The sequence below is a fragment of the Diorhabda sublineata genome, chromosome X, assembly GCF_026230105.1.
Source record: "Diorhabda sublineata isolate icDioSubl1.1 chromosome X, icDioSubl1.1, whole genome shotgun sequence".
NCBI lineage: Eukaryota > Metazoa > Arthropoda > Insecta > Coleoptera > Chrysomelidae > Diorhabda > Diorhabda sublineata.
The window spans coordinates 13,670,321-13,688,475 of record NC_079485.1 but is presented as its reverse complement, the minus strand read 5'-3'; positions in this window follow the sequence as shown (position 1 = coordinate 13,688,475).

The window sequence follows — 18,155 nt, the reverse complement described above, 5'->3', positions numbered from 1 at the left end:
TCTTAGTTAATAGGCGATGTACCACATTTTTTGGAATATCTGCTAGCACACTTTCAGTCGACGATCATCCAGTGGATTTTCTTCAGCATATCTGGAGTCTTCACCTCATTTGGTCAACCACTGCGATTCTGGTCTTCGTACTGCTTCGTTTAAACGACCCTAGCAGTCCAAAAACTTTTCTGGTGCTTTTCTTAGCACGATCAGTCTTCACCGATGTTACTCTATGCAATCCATGAACACTTTTTTGGCGGTTTGACTGCAATTTACATTTTGTTTTTGGCGCCGATCACTTAGAACGATTCCTTCCATTAATTTGATGTTTTTGGAGTAATCACTGTCACTAGACTTCCCGTACGTGAGTCATCTTCTAATGAGCCTTATCCTTAGCAAAACAACTGATTTTTGTTGGTGTTAATCTTCTTTGATCAAACATTTTTTAACTTGAATGTATGGTAATTCGAGCTCTATTATAATAAATTGGATCGAAGTATCAAGTTGAAATTTCGTATAAGGCTTGTTGAGACATCCACATTTATTCCAATTCCAGTTCGTTCGATTTGCTGTATCAGAATTTGAAAACTATAAGATCTTGTTCCTATTTCAAAGAATTTTGATCAACTTCTTCATTTAATTCAATTTTCTTGAATAAGAATTCAAATAACTCAACTTAGAAATTTCCAATTGAAAAATGTTGTTCCTCGAATCATTTTTATCTATAATATTAGTTGAATTTCCTCATAAACTCATAAAAAATATTTATAAAAAAATTTTGAATATGCATCTTGGTGCACCGCTACCGATAAATAAATTATTCATGGAGCGACGCTTCCTACCACTATAAACATAATTTTTCGTTGCGGACATCTTACCCCGACACATTTATATAACTTTTGAGTTCTGGAAGGGGTCAAAACACGTCTTGAATTCGTAAATAACCCTTTACGAGTGGTTAAAACCTCATACAAATCTTACATTTCCTACGTCCCAAACTTGCAAAAGCAGCAACACATGATGAAAATTACGAGGTCTAGCTATTAAATAACGTGACTGCGCGCCTAAAGGGCGCCCTAAACGGGTGACGGGTGGGGTGAAAAACGAGTACTATATCCGCATACACCATTGGGTATCTGGAATGAGCATCCGGCTGTAAACGCTGATATAGAAACGCTTAGAAAAATTTTACACCAGGAATTACACATGACAAGAGTCTCTGCCAAAAAATCTGACTGCTGACCAAAAGCTCTTGTGTCAACGGGTCCGCTCAGATTTCCTTGAAAGTTTAGAAAAAGATCTGCTTTGAAAGAGACACGATTTGATTCGACGGAAGCGGTAAAGCAAAAAATTACAGAACTCCTAAAGGCCCTCACCAAAGAAGACTTCCAGCACTGCTTCGATCAATGGAAAAAACGTATGGAAAGGTGTATGGCAAAGGGAGGGTAGTATATTGAAGGGGAGCATTCGAATGTATGAATAATCTTCTCGTTATGTATTAGCCAGACCTCGTATAATAATTCTTATGATAATATTAATAATATAAATAAGCATTTCTGAATTTTAAGATTTAGGTTAGTGAATTCTATAACCAATTATTCTAGATTCATAAGATATATTGAAATGAATATATTTGATTCTCAACATTTGCTGTCAATGTTTAGTACACTTGTGCTCTAAGAAATGTTGATAGAGCAATGGGAAGAAAAGAAAAACTTGATTCTATGTCTGTGAGCTTCTATGTAATCAAAAGCTTGGATTATACCATACCAAATAATCAAATTTAGTTCACGAGAAAATTTATGTCACGTCTTTATTATAAAGTGTCTTATGGCGCAAGGTATTTCGTTTATAATCCTGAAAATATGCAAAAATACTGGATATCTAGTTTGCGAAACCGAATATCAAACTTTAGATACATTTTAAATTCAATTTTGTAAGCCCCTGTATAAATTGATGACTTATCATATTATTTCCATTCTCTAAATAATATGGATAAATATGTCTATAATATGAGAAAATAGAGGCTTGTTTCTGGTTAATATCACAAACTTAAGAAGTCTTTTTTTTTGTTCGTTTTCTAGCCCCATGTACGAGACATGAGTATGAATTTAATAACATTTCCCTTGATTCTCGCGAAATCCAATTTCAGCACCTGCACACAGGTCGTTCACATGACTCTCAAGAGATTTAGAGCACCAGAGAAAATTTCGCATGAAGAGAGCTTCCGCAAGAACATCCCTCCATCAAAGGGTGACGATAGCTTTTGTCGTTCCAATAAATTTAATTAGTACTATATATATTTATATATACAGGGTGTTTCAAAAAAGGTAATCTTGTCTATAGGATAGATAGAAAGTTGAAAAATATTTGGGGTTTGCTCAGTAAAAAATTTTTTCGTGAAAACGGAGGCCATTTTGAACACGTACTCTAATTAAATTCTATTTTATGATATTAGCTTTTTTTATTTTCATCATGTGATTTTTTGTATAATTAATAACTTCAACAATATTTTATACCAGCATCGATTATTATTAATATTAAAATCAAAATATTCCGGTACATAGTGTCGAGTTTTATCAAAAGTAAATTTTTGGTGTAAAATTAAATGCTGTTTAAGTCGACTTGAGATTTCGCTTAATAAATCTAATATCGGAAAGGTTATGTTCCATACCACTTGTTACGAACCGTGTAACTAGCGCCCTCTATGAGGGTCAGTTATAAAGACAAATTCATTTGATGTACCAGCTTCCAAAACATATTCGTATGAAATTTCAATACGTTATGGAAATATATGGATTGGCTGATTGATAATAAGATGTATTTTCTACATTATAAATATCAATAATTTCATTATATATATATATATATATATATATATATATATATATATATATATATATATATAAAGTATTGATGGAAATTATACATACAGCATTTACTTGTATACATAATAAGATTATTCAAATAATAGATGATTAAGATAAACTTTCCAAATATAAATGATATTTTATCATGAAATTATTTATTTGATAGATATTAAAATAATAAAAATAATTTCCGAGGTCAAATTTCAATCAACATAACCTTAAAACAGTAATAAGTCTTCTTCTATCTTTATCCAGCTGTCAGAATATTGACAGATTTGTCATAGAATAAGGCATTAGTTTGTAATTTCGATGAAAATAATTGAAACGAGTTTATTGGAAATGAGTTATGTATAATGTGAAAAAATATAAATAAAAAGGGTTACATATGATAAATTTAGAATTTATTTTGTAAAAACATAACGAACTTGATTATAACGTTAATTAGGATCATAGAATATGAATTAATTTAATATATAATTTGTTGATTGAATGAGAATTTCGAATATGGACTAATTATGTAATTGTAGAAGTTAAAAGATACACAGTTAATCAAAATAAATATATTTTGGTATAAAAAAACTGGAAATTTGTGATTGTGTCATATCTATGATTTTTATAAAAAATGATATAGTTTTACCCGGGGAATTATAAATTTAGATACCAGAACAAAGTGGGCAACACTTTTTTTTGTTCTCTTTTATGACTCTTGTGGGCGGTTTTTGTGGGGCTATTTTTTGAAAGCTCTTTAGAGATCTAAAAATCAAGAACACTACTGTTTTAAAAATAGTTTTTTTTTTCAATAAATTTTGAAAGTTAAAAATCGAATCGTCAGATTTTATCTTCCAAAAATTAGCAACAAAAAACTATTTTTAAGACAGAAGTGTTCTTGATTTTTAAATCTCTTCTGTTTTAGAATCAAAATATTTTGATAAAGATTTAAAGAGAAATCGAAACGTCAAATTTTACCTTTCTTTTAAAAAATTATCAAAAAAACTATTTTTCACACAGAAGTGTTCTTGATTCTAGGTCTCTTCTGTTTTAATAGAAGTGTTCTTGATTTTAGGTCTCTTCTGTTTTAAAATTAGTTTTTTTAATAATTTTTGGAAGATAAAACTCGAATCGTCAGATTTTATCTTTCAAAAATTATCAAAGAAACTAATTTTAAATCAGAAAAGACCTAAAATCAAGAACATTCAGATGCATTACTATATTAGTATCTATAATTTTTGATATTTACTTGTTATCTATAAATAGTTTATAAATAACTTGAGACATAATAAGAATATTCATATTTTATAATATTAATACGCCATTACAGAATTAATCAAGTTGACAATATCGAAAATAATAGATTAATATCCCATTTAAATGAATCTGACAAGAATATTCTACAAAAACTCTCTAATTCATATATTTTTAAAATGTCTTAGATTTTAATGGAGTTCTTGAAGAATTTGGAGTTGAAAGACGCTTTAGGCTGCCCAAATATATGGTCAACTCTGGATCGCCTATAAATCGAATTGCTCTCTTCCGTATTGAGTAGAGCATCCTCAAAGTAAGCTTGAGAGCCGAACTCCAAATAAGCGATCACTACTCCAAATATGGACGAATTTGGACTTTGTTGGGAACGAAAAGCTGTTACTTGGTATATATAGTTTATTGGTCTTTTGTGATAACAGCAGCCTGGATCTTTACTGCATTAAAGTCAATAAGATTGCGTCCACCCCACTCCAGTATGTTTACATGGTGATCTGTTGCTGATAACGGATTTGGGTTTTAGTAGATGAAGTTATAGATCAGGTTTGCAGTTTTCACTTTAAGTATTTATGGTGTGTGATCATCGATAGCGATCTGTATGGATCGGTCTATGAGGATGTTACTGAGCTAGTAGATGAGTGAGGATTACATATCGTACGATCTTAATTTATTTGGAAGGTTAGCATGTTAAATTCTCTAAAAAGCATTTGATATGCTCATATTTCTCTATAGCTTCGGTCCATACGTTGGTGATAAAGGCCAAAAGATCCTTGATTTATGTTTGCGGAAGCCTTATTATATCGTTCCTTGCAACGATCTATGTTCTGCTTGCAAGTATTTTTTAAGTTTATGCTATTTTCGGTTCTAGGATTCAAGAACTATTTGCGAATTTTGTTGTTGACTGCTCTAGTGCCATGTAGGCTCAAAATAATTCCAAGAGTATACTGGACAATCTGCCAAAAACACAAGAAATTCATAAATCATTTTAGAATAATAAGTAGATCATAATTTCACAAAAAACTAATTTCCAAGTTGGTAATTTTATACTTTCGCGGTCCTCTCGTTTTTTGGCTCTAGAAAATCGAAAAATCATCCGATTCCGATGAATTTTTTTTAATTTCCGTTTTTACGGCGGATGTATGAAAAAAAATATGAGAAATATCTCACTTGAAGATTTTATATAGTTTTTTTGACTGTGAATGTGATCTTGTTCGCATATAATCGTTCATAACTTTTTTACAAAGCATCAAACGCAGTTCGTATATTTTTTTTGTTAACACACACAAAAAACATTTTGGAAAAAAATTTTTAAAATGTTTGTTTATTTATTTTTTATCTATAACAGTCAACCTTAATAATATACCATTTTTTTAATGGTAAAAATTTTCGATTTTTCAAAGTTAACTTTTAATATTGTATACATTTGATTGCTTTAAGTGACTTTAAGAATGTTTTAATGTTCACATAACTTCAATGATTACTCAATAAAAAAGGTACAAACGATTATATTGGAGAAATGGTCAATATTATAAGAAATTTATTTTTAATTGTAAAAACATGATAAATCAATTCTCAATTTCGTGTAGATTACAAAAAAGAATATAACAACTTCATTTGATTATTTGGAGAAAATTTATCAACAATTATACGTGATCGAGTGCATTTCTATGAACATTTAAAGCCCTAATACCAATATAAGTCTTAATTTTTTCATTCATATAATTTTTTTCGTAAATCCGTCGTAAAAACGAAGATTTTTGAGAAAAAATTATCAAAATCGGATGATTTTTCGATTTTCTAGAGCCAAAAAACGAGTGGTCCGCGAAAGTATAAAATTACCTCCAAATTTGATATTCTCATACGAATTTATAAATTTATTCCGTCAGAAATACTACACTGCTAACCACCTCATATTACTTCAATATTGAAATAACTGTGCAGCACAAACTTTTGGAATAAGAAAAATTGAATAAAAAGTAGAAAAATCTCGCTCCAGTAAGTTTCGATAATTCTCTGGAATTCCTATTAAAAAGTTAATAATTAATAACGCTTCGCCGTTCCGCTCTCGAACAAAGTAAACAAAAAACAATAATTTCTGGATAAAAAAAGACAAAAGGTTTCCTCCTCTCTCAGGCTTCTTTATTCGTTGTTGAAGAAATTCACAAAAGACCCACTAAAAAGGGATTAGACAAGAGAACATTCCACAATATTTTAACGAACGCAAAGTTTACGCTGGGCGTCGAAGACGCCCTACAAGGTGAAACGAATTTGATAATTTCCACTAGAACTATACAAAAAATAAAAAATTACACATGAGAATCAGAACAAGTATTGGAGAGATATTATTCGGAAAGGGTACCTTTGAAAAGAGAATTGTTCGCCTTCTATTTTCCGATTTCTCATATTCTAAAATTGATACCCAGTATAGATCTATGGAAATATGGCAACTGCAAATGTAAACATGAGTAATATAAGCAAATTTAAAATTTTATGGACTCCCTGTTGGTATTTCACGTTTCATTTCACCCGAAATTAAAAGAAAAAGTTGACGTAATTGGAGACGTGTTTCCAGCAGAATGCTTTAGAGGGGATGAGATATGAATTATTCTTCCATCAATTCCATATTTTTACGATGCAAAAAAATCGTTTACTCTTTGATTAAATTCTTTTTGAATGTGTAGTCTCGTGGCGTGGTTGAATTGTTCAAAAAAAAGGTTTGGAGAAACGTTCGTTATTATTACATGGATTTTTTAATTCATAATTTTTATTATATAACTCGAGTTTGATTAAATCGATGAGATCTGTGAATTTCGCGTAGTTGCCACTTCTGGAGAAAAATATTTCTATGACCTTTAACACAATGAAAGGTCAAGCTTAATGTTATTCCATCCAAAAATGTTTCAATTTGCATCGTTTTTGCAGTAGATCAAGATTGAGAAGGAATTGAAAATTTGACAATAGAAATTGGTAAACACTAGAATTACAAATTTTTTGATAAAATTTCGAACGAAAAACTAGAAAATCTACTTTAAAAAATTCAATGGTTTACATGAAACGTACATTTGGTACAGAATATGAAGAAAGTTAAAATATGTTTGTGATTCCTTACAAAACTCAAATTGATTTTTGAAGGAAATTTGTAATCTGCTAGTTGAAATTGAGTTTTATTACTTTTTTCATCTATATTCAACTTCCAGTATTAGATTTCATGTTTCCTTCAAAGCAGGGCAACCATAGAGCAAATCCTCAATCGTTTCTATTTCATAGTTTAACTTATCTTGTGCCAATAGTACAAAGTGGTGCAACGCCTACCGCTCAGTATCAGTACCAGCAGTTTTAGTCATTGCGGTAGATCAGCTAGCACTAGAATGCAGGAGACTATACATAACGAAGAAATGGCCAATGAAATCATCGACTAAGTGAACAAAGCAAGAGACCAATGTCAGTAGAGGTTTGATGCGGATCAACGAGGTAGATGGAGTACTGGCACCTCTTACCATTTTTCTAGATTCACTTCCAAAAATATATTAGAGATAATGATAATGAAGAAAGATAATTAGGATGGCAAAACTGAAACAATTTTATGGCCGAAGAAACGGGACGTTTGATCGTTGATTCAATCACGTGAGGGGACAACTGAGAGATCACAGAACAACGAATGAACAAAACGAATCAGAGCTTTTGATGGAGTTACAGGCTTCAAGTACATTGGAAATCTGATAGGCAACAATGCAAATTGCTCAATATCCATCAGGAAGCGAATACAAGCTGGATTTAGGGTATAATTTGCAAATCTGATTCTATTGGAGAACAAAACGCATTACCAAAATATAGATCTACAAAACTTTTATTCACCTAATAGTCTTGGATAATTGGAAGCTGACGGAGTGCGATAAAGAAAGATTGATAAGATTTGAAAGAGAAGTTATCAGGAAAATTATGGAGGAGATAAAGTGTGAAATGAAAGCTCGACAAATGCAAGGGAAAATTCCCGAATGTCAAAAAAAACTGAATGGTGAAGTTACAAAGTCAGGAGAAGAGGAATTTCAAAGAGGTTTAGATTGAAGAGTTCCAGTGGGTCGTACAAGTCTAGTACAGCCCTGCACTGATGGTGAGAGTGCTTATTTCACTCTTCTTTGGATAAAAAACAATTAATTAAAAAACATTTAATCTCGATTTAAGATAAAATATGATAAATTGGATTCATAGGACTCAAAGCATCGGAAGGAAAATAAAATTTTAGAAAGTAACAAATCATTCGGAGTCTTTAGATAACTAGCGACAATTTCCTCATTATTTTTTCCTTCCTCTCGCTTATATGCAATGCAGTTCCATTGAAATTCAAATAGGAACCAGAATTTATTTTCTAAACCATTTACCTCGGATTCGAAGTTTCGTATATTTGTGTAGAAATAGCGGGTTGAGGGTGGTCAACTTGAGACCCCCGCAAGCAAACATCACCTCAAAGCTACTGGAGTATACTTATTTATATGCAGGGTGCAGGATTTAAGTAATGGCAGATGTTAAGAACTTAGTTGCTAGGCTTATGAAGAATAAAATAAAGAAAACAGTGACGAAGAAGCTCATATTAAATAGTAAAATGTGTCAGATGGAATCGTACTAAGATTGAATAAATAGGCATCTTGAAAAATGCTATTAATTTTCCAGAACTATGTTCAAAATATGAATCCATGCAAAATAATTTTGTGAAGAAAGAGATCTTGAAAATGAACCATCAGGAAAAGAATGATATGAAGTCAAGCTTAGGACCATTCTATATTCATCGTACATACCTGATCTCGTATCATGCGACTTCTGAATCTTCTAGAAAATTAAAAATACGTTTTGTCGCCATTTCTAATATTGGAGAGACCACGTCAAAACTGAATGATTCAATTTGGACATATGTTCAGTCCTAGTCGGTGTTTATTCTATTTTTCGGTCGCACCTCGTAATAAAAATATAAAAACAACAATTTATACAACGGTCATACTGAAAATAGGTTTATTTTGAATTTCAAATAGTATTTGTTGTGAAACATAATTGATGAAGTCTGTGTGAGATTAATCAATTCTTTGTTCACGCATCTACCCTTTCAGCAAGCTGCTCGTCTTAAATCAGTCAGTAGTCGATTCCTGATGGATTCATGTAAATCCTCTGATATTTTAAATTGCAATTTCGAATTCTCGAATGATTCGGCGCCGCTTCCAAACCGAGTAGAGCAAAAAGTCGAAAGCGAGTAAAAATGTCAACACAGTCGTTTTAAATGACATCCCACTTTATACTTGAGTTATTTACACTTAAATCAATTAGAATAAAGAAAAACAACTCGGCAGTGGAGTGCAAGACAATGTAGTTTGAAGTATTCGTTACATATAAAGGGTGTCCTACGACGAGTTAAAACTATTTGTATATGACAAAATACTTATAGTAAAATCATGAAAATTTCTACGCTTGAGTTTTCGGATACGATCTTTTTAACTGAAATATTTTCACTGTAACTTTGTTACTTTGAATGGAACACCCTGTATATGAATATATTTTTGAAATCTACGTAAAATTTTAGAAACCTTTATCTAAAAACTTTTTCCGGAAAATGCATAATTTTTGAGTTATTAATTTTTATTAATTTTATTTACGAGGATACCCTTGAAGATATGGAAATGGTTTCTATTCGGTTGCTTTTAGTAAGGTCAGACGTATTTGAATCTATGTTGAAATTTTTTTTATTTTATATAGGGTGTATATAAAAAGTGTTCAAAGTTTAACTTCATAAATATCAAATTTATCTATTTTTTTATATAGAACCACCCAGTTTTTTCTATTCTAATGTATTCAGGGGTGAAAATTAAAGCAAATTCATGTATACTTTCCCATACCTAAACCTACATCACTACCGGAAGTCGACCATCTTTGAAAATATTTGAGTTAAAAACCGTACAGTTTAAAATTGAAATCGGTGTTGCGAGAAAAAGAAAATTAGGTTAACTCCAATTCGAAAAATCAACTGATACAATTATGGTTTAAATTTTGCTAATAATCGTAAAAAAATTGTTAACTAGGAAATATGTTTTATTATAAATTGACTATACCGATGGAATTTCCTATCTCTTGAAATATGATGGTCGGAGGGTGTTTTCCATATATACCACGTTAACGATTTAACGAAATAGTAACTTAACCCTTAGTGGTTGTTATACATATAACCGACATTTACTTCAAAAAGCCACATACCCATGATAAAGTCACCCTAGAGACCCTTTTTCAGAAACAAGATGTGAAACTTCGGCAGATCTTTTGAAAATAATACGGGTTCATATTAATGAATAGAATGATAAAGCTGAAACATTTTAAGAGCTAATTAAAATTATACTGTTATGTATTTAGATATTTAGTAATACTCTTCGAATTTCATAACCTCACTTTTTAAATATGTTCGTGTTATATTATTTAATAATCAGCTTTTGTTTCATTAAGGCTATGGAAAGAGGAAGATGATAAGATCAAAGAGAAACATATAAGATCTAAAGGATCTCCAGAAAAAAAGTAACAAAACACAGGAAACTGGAAGAATATCAGTGAAATTTAAACTTTGAGTAGAGAAGCTCAAAAATGTAGTGAGTACAAAAGACAGTTTAGTAGTGTAGTGGTGGTGTAAACAGTATATTCAGTACAAAATAATTTGAAAAAAAAAATAAGTCTGGTAAATGAATATTCGTATAAGATCCGGACACTTTAAATCTGGATATCCAGGTGGAAATTAATGTCATTAATATTGTTTCCAATTGCATTTCTTATCAAAGTAACTATTCGATTTCAATTTCAATGTTCTTCTTATTTATTTAAACTGTTTTTCAACCATGGGGTTAATTTATACGCACTGTGTTTTACTTACTCAATTACAATAGTATTTCCAATAAATAATCACAATTTATGTTAATTTTTTTCAGAATGTTTCTCTATGGCGAACGGTTTCGTTGGTTATACAACGATATATAAATCTACGTATCTTCTAAACCATAAATTTTATCGAGTTAAGCAACGACTAAATTTTGTTAAAAACTCATTTCTGCTATATTTAGATTGTACAGGTTGTCTCTGTGAAAGTTACGGATTGTTAACCTTTGGGTATGAACCGCCCCTTATGAATCGCCCCTGGCCTTCAGGTAGTAGTGTAGAGTTATTGATGACGTCATACCATATGGATATACGTAATTATGCAATAAAAATTCCTTAAATCCCTATAACTCAGAAACTGGGGGTCGTATGTGAAAATATTCCTCATGTCACATTAAAATTCGCCGGCTACTTACTATTTCCTTCATTCAATTATGTACTGACTCTGGCTGCTAAATATACACGTATTTACTCTCAAAAGAATTCTCAAATAATTCTAGAAAGTGAATAAATAAACAATTGAATAGAAATTGGTTGAAGAAAATCGATATCAAACACCAAATTTTAAACTGTTCCATCATAACCCAACAGAAACAGCTTCATTCCATGTCGGAGACGAGTTCCTAAGTCAATCTACTTATTTAGAATTATTATTTTTTGCCAAATTTACTTTTTCATTATTAATTAGAAATATGCGGTCTTAACAATTTTATACAATTTTATGTAATTTCATAGTATATGAAAATATATAGAATGTTTACTGTTTAAAAAAGTGGGAATAAATTATTTTGGATTCACGCAGATGGGTTAAAAAATTGTTTCATTATAAATACATTGTATTTACTGCAAAACGATTTAATCCAAAAGTTGCTAAATCCATGCTTTAACAATAAAATCGCCGGGTGTTTTTCTGTAGAAAATCCTGATCCTTCAAATAATGACGGATAAAATACGTATTCATATTAATTCTTTTTGAAAATATTTAAATACGTACAAAAACTTCTGAAAAACAAACAGGAATAGCTTATGTCTCGGGATATTCGTATTTTATGGAAGTTGAAAACAACCCAACGAAGCTTCCAAATTCCTCTCACAGGACTACCGGTCGTTTTAAATATCTGTTAAAAGCTCACGTAGCATTTGGGACAGAGTTCGCTAATGAACTAATTTAAACCATTTGTTCAGAGGAGTGAGGTTTATATTTTGAATTATTTCTAAATAAGTTTCTAGCTTATAAATATGGATAACTGCTTTTCTTTTCATAATTCACCGAGTTGGAAGTACTATGAAAGGAAAAATACTAATAAACACATTTTTCAAACTAGTATGAAGACAATAATGACACTGGTCTGCACGAAATCATTTTTTTAATCGAAGAACGCCTCTTAAGCTTATTTTTCAACCATCAATAAAAAGTCTCCATTTACTAGAATCTTCTAGAAAACTCAGTACTTGAAGAAGCCTTGCAGCATCATTACAATGTACTAAATCATCTTCTTATTCATTTTTAAGATTTCATGATCTGTTAGTTTTGCAGGTTCCTCTGTATCAGCTCCTGGGAGGTGGACTGCCAGCTGTCCATCCATCTCTTAGGTGGTCGTCCGGGTCTATTTTCCCTATTGGTTTCCCTTCAAGTACGATGCGTGGCAGTTCACTCTTCTCACGCGGACGTACCAGTATCTTTTTCTTTGTCTCCCCCATCTTACGATGTATTGTTCCCTGATGTCAGTGTTACTGGTACGATCTACTCTTGTTTTTCCCACTATAGTCCAGAGCGTCTTCATTTCGGCTACCCAAAGCATTTTTTTTCGTTTTGTTAGTTTCCTCTCTGGTTTCTATTCCGTATGATCCTAGCCTTGCTATCCTTTCGCATATATTCGTTGTTCGCCCATATTATCTGCCTTAAGCAGCCCGATATGGCGGTCGCTTTGTTGATCTGGCTTCTTAGGTCCTTCACTGGGTCATGATAACTCGATAGGTCCATACCCGGCTCTCAATCGGTATCTCATAATTTGTGATGAGGTTGTCGCCCTGCCTGATGCTTTCTGGTGTTGATATCTCTATATAACTATCCCCTGCCTTTACTTTGGTCGTATTGCTGGTATTGAGTTCGCGGACTGCTCTTACGATGATGTCTGGCGTTTCTTTCGATATCAGTATATTTATGATGTCGGATAGGCGGACCCTATCAAATGCCTTGGTCTAATCGATGAGGCAGACATACACTGGTGTATTAAATGGGATCGATGTTTCTTTTAGTTGTTTAATAATGAATATGGCGTCGGTCGGGGATCTATTTCTTCTGAAACCTTATTTTTCTTCCCTGTTCTATATTTGGGTTTCAAGTCTCTCCTTTAAAATTTTCATGCTTGTGTTTTGCAGCGTTATGCCCCTGTAGTTGTCTGGGTGCGTCTTTTGTCATTTCTTGAATATAGGAATAGTTATACTTTTGTGTCATTCCCTAGATATTTACGATGTCTCTAACATTTTATTATAAAGGATTTTTCAATGTTTTCCTAGCTCGGGACCAGCATATTTTGGGATGAGGTCTGTTTCGGCTTTTCTGTTTCTCTATTTTTTTTTTCAATTTTTACCATCACCTCTTCTTAGTTTAGTCATATTTAATGATTTGTCGCGTATTTTTCTATGCTTATGGCTTCTTAGGTGTTATAAAGTTTCCCATACGTCTTTGGAAAAGTAACTGGAATAAAATCTTTTTGCCTCGTACTTAAATATGAAACTGTAGTACTGTTATCCGATATACACTGTTTTAATCTTAATCCAAGTGTTTGCGCCTTAGATTTTGAAAGTCCCAAGTCTCTAAGTCAACAAGATCATTTAAATCACCTTGTTCAAGTAAATGAGGTTCTTTAGATAGATTGGAAGATCCAAACAAAGTGTTTGAAAATGAAGAAAACTCGATTGAGATTGTAATCCAAAAATATTTTTATTTTCCACCCCCTCATTCATTGGTATACAGTTCCACCGGTGAAGTGCCCTCACAACTAGGACGTTCGAGTATACACTCTTATTTTTATTTTCCTTTGAGAAGCCTCATGTTGATGCAATGCTAAAATAAGAATCATTTTCATGACTCTGAAGCTCAATCCAAATCGTTGACATTGTACACGGCATGAATTTGAGGCTTCCTTTAAGCCAGCCTCTCAAAGTTCTCGAGCAACTAATTTTTGGTTTCCCAACTTTTATCTCGCTAATCGATAGAAAATCCAAAATATTGAGTATAAGCTGTTTTAACAAGATATGAGATTTCTTAGTACGATTTCCCTACAAATGTGGTAAAAACAATCTGTAGAATTTCGTGTCATTTTATAACCTAAAATTACATAAAATTTATGTTAAAATAACTTTCTAACATTTATCTTATATTCATATATATTTATAACTCGCTATAACTAATTTTGTATGTATATATACTGTTTCTAGCATTGACACGGAAACAAAAATTTGAAATTTGAAAAAAAAATCATATCGAAAAATCTAGACATGATAGAAAAAATCGGCCAACGGGAATAGATTCAGAACATTCGAATCATCATATTTTTGAAAAAATGTTTTAAAGGAGGATTTTAATGTAGAGCAGTGTAAAATTCAAATTTACTCAAACCAAATCTGTTGCATTTGATTGATAGCGCCTCAAAAATTAACAAAAAAATCAGTTTTTGTCATTTATGTTTTAAATCGTTTCAACATTTACTTTTACTAAATTGTCACCTTTTGTTTGCTAGTTGACAGCCGAATCGTATGAAATGTCTGCAAATGTGTCAATTTTCTCATCTTATTTTTTTATATCTGAGGTGAATATATACCTGAAAGCCAAAAAAGGCTATACACTTTCAATTAAGAAGTGTTATCTGATATCTATGTTTTTTTATGTGTAAAATCGATTTTTGGGGGTTACGAGACCGGCACCCTGGTCAGTTTTTTGTTATTAACAATTTAGTTGTTTAAACGGCCATAATTTTTTATCTACAATAGTTACGGGGTTTCTGATGAAACAGTTTGGTTGCAAATCTTCAAACGAATATTTCCGTTTTTGAATTTTGAAAACATATTCATTAGAATCAAAGTTATAGGCAGAGTAATGTAGAAAATATAGTAATAATTTGTGTAAGATGTTATTGGAAAATGCAAAAGCAACTAACAAGTGTAGTTTAATTGATATTTGGTCAAATATATATGCTACAGACTGCCAAAGAAAACGGTCGCTTAGATTCCAAGCTGCGTAGAACGGCAACGGTAGTTTATTAACCAATTGTCTTTTACTATGCGGAATAAAATGGTGCTGTTTGTTTTTCGAAAATGTTTAGTCTCCTTTGCGCGAATGGCCTATACACAAATAAAAGTGTCATTTCCCTATTAAAATTTTGTCTTCCAAGTGTTATAAAACTGCTTGAAAATGTACGTTTGAGGGCTTGTTAAGAAGGGAAAAGTATTTTCTTTGAAATGCATCCCCAAAAGTTTCTATTGAATTAGCTCAGTCCAAAATACGACCGATTGGAAGAGAAATAAACGCATTTTTCCATTTTTTTACACTACTTTCCCTATAACTTTGATTTTAATGAATATTTTCTCAAAATTCAAGAACGAAAATATTCGTTAGAAGATTTCCAATCAGATTGTTTCATCAGAAACTCCGTAGCTGTTGTAGATAATAAATTATGGCCGTTTAAACAATTAAATTGTTAATAACAAAAAACTTACCAGTGTGTCGGCCTGGCAGCCCCCAAAAATCGATTTTACGATACTACGGAAACCCCTGCCAGCGCCCGGACTAATATTCGCAACCATAATAATTATTGGGTGTCACCCATCTACTGTGTCTCATGTTACAGACATTTGACCGGTTGGTTTGATGCACAATACTCATCAATGCCTTTTGATAAACCAGTGATACGGCATGAATCTTCTTCTTCAAGAGAATGTCGACGTGGAACAAAAATCACGTCGACCAGGAGTCTTAGTGAGGAGCGTAGTAACCCCCCAACGATGCCCTTTCCACTCGGACCGACGGGCCATTTTTCTTTACCTATTCTTGTGTCGTTTTAACCTTGGTGCTAGCAGTTATCTTCCTACTCCTAGGAGGAAACAAATTATTACAACAATACAGAAACCAGGTTCTAAATTATCACAATGGTTATATTTCACCAATTATAATATATAGTAGGAGCTAAATTTTTTTTTTTTGGTTTGATCACCAATATAAGTCAAGTAAATTCCATTTTGACTTCGAATTATGTCGTTTTAGTCAATAGTAGAGATTTATTGGTTCTGATTCACATACATGTATCTTACTGATGAATAGCTAATTGACGTTATCAGTGGTTTGTTAGCACGATGTTTCCTATACAAGAGCACACATCAATAAAGTCCATCATCAAACTAATGGCCGTTCTCCGTTCATTCAATGGAAGTTTTAATGAATATTAACCGCCGTGTTTGCTCTACCCCGAGGATTTTCCTTTGATGACCGATTGTTTATCTTCTGTCCCACTAATCGATATCAATATTGCTGCAAGATCCAACTAGAAAAGTTGGTTTTGAACTATTGACGTTCATAACTCTTGATTTATAGTATTACTCCATTTTCCCAACTAAAAATCGACAATTTCACCTTTTCACACCAAATAAAATCGTTATACAAGCAGAGATATTCCCTTCTGACAACTTAGAAAAGGAAAGTACCTCCAATAAAACGAGCGTGGAGTCTATGTGGAATTTATAACTTCTTGTTTGCATTTTATGATGATATAAAACGAAAATTTCGCTTCTACATTTTTTCCGTTTTATTTATCCAGAGTAGATTGACTTACGTGTCAATAATATTCTGATTACGTTTTAGCCTTCAAATATTATTTTTATCTACAGGGAGTATGAGATCCTGTAGGAAAAACAAATTAAATTAAAATACAGAAACTTATACATTAATATTAGCTTAGAATTCGACTTGCGACTGGCCTTCTAGTCGAACACGTTCATCTAAGATATCATATCTACGAGAATGATCCTAGAAGTATCTGACTAAACAAAGAAAGCACAAACATTCTCCTTGTAGCTCCATATACTTTTCCCAACCATCAAACTCCTCAAAATAGCCATTAACTGCTGATATCACCTCTCCATTGTTGGAAAATCTTTTACCACCGAGCCATTTTTTCAAGTCTGGGAGCAGAAAATGATTTAAGGGGGCTAAATATGGCGAATAGGATGCATAAAGTAGCAATTCAAACTTTAATTCACCAATTTTGGCCATTGCAATAACGAATATGTGAGCTGGTGCATTGTCTTAATAGAACAACACTTCTTAGTCAAATGCGGCTTGATTTCTTCGGTCAGATATTGCAATAAAACTCACCCTGGATAGTTTTTCCTTTTCCAAGATTATCCCACGCGCATCTCAAAAAACCGACGCCATAACCTTGCCTAAAGATGGAACGGTCTTTGCCTTATTTGAAGCCGTGATTTGGCGGAATAAATATATGATTACCAGGAGCAAAATCAAAATATACAGAAGACCTGTATGAGACCAGTAATGACTTACGCGATAACGACCAGAGCAGAGAACACCATAACTAAGCGGCTTTTAAGACACACATTATTTGACCACAAGAGAAATTACGAAATAAGGGAGATATGTGACATTCAGGATCCATTGAGATGGGCAAGAAATTGGCGATGTGAATGGAAAGACCACGTGGACAGAATCAGATGACAGGCTGGCAGAAGAAGAAAATACATCTCGACCACCTATAAGATGGTATGAAAGCTGGTCTTCATCATCCAAGCTGGCAGGCTGTAGGCAACCATTGATGCAAACACAAGACTAAGTCCTGTACGACTAAGAAGAAGAAGAAGGAGCGTTCGTCACTTAAATAGTGCGCCAGGTACTCGACTGATTGAAAAATGGGTCGAGAAGTTTGAAGAGATTAGATCAACACTAAATAAACCAGAATCCATGCGTCCAAGGTCGTTTAGAACGTTCACAAACGTGCATAGACAAAAACCAACTATAACGAGGAATTTTTTTTAGACTTCTACTAAATTTCTATATTACTGAAATGATTATCTGTGATTTCTATATACTGGAAAAGATTTTAACGTTCACAAAGAAAAAATAATGAA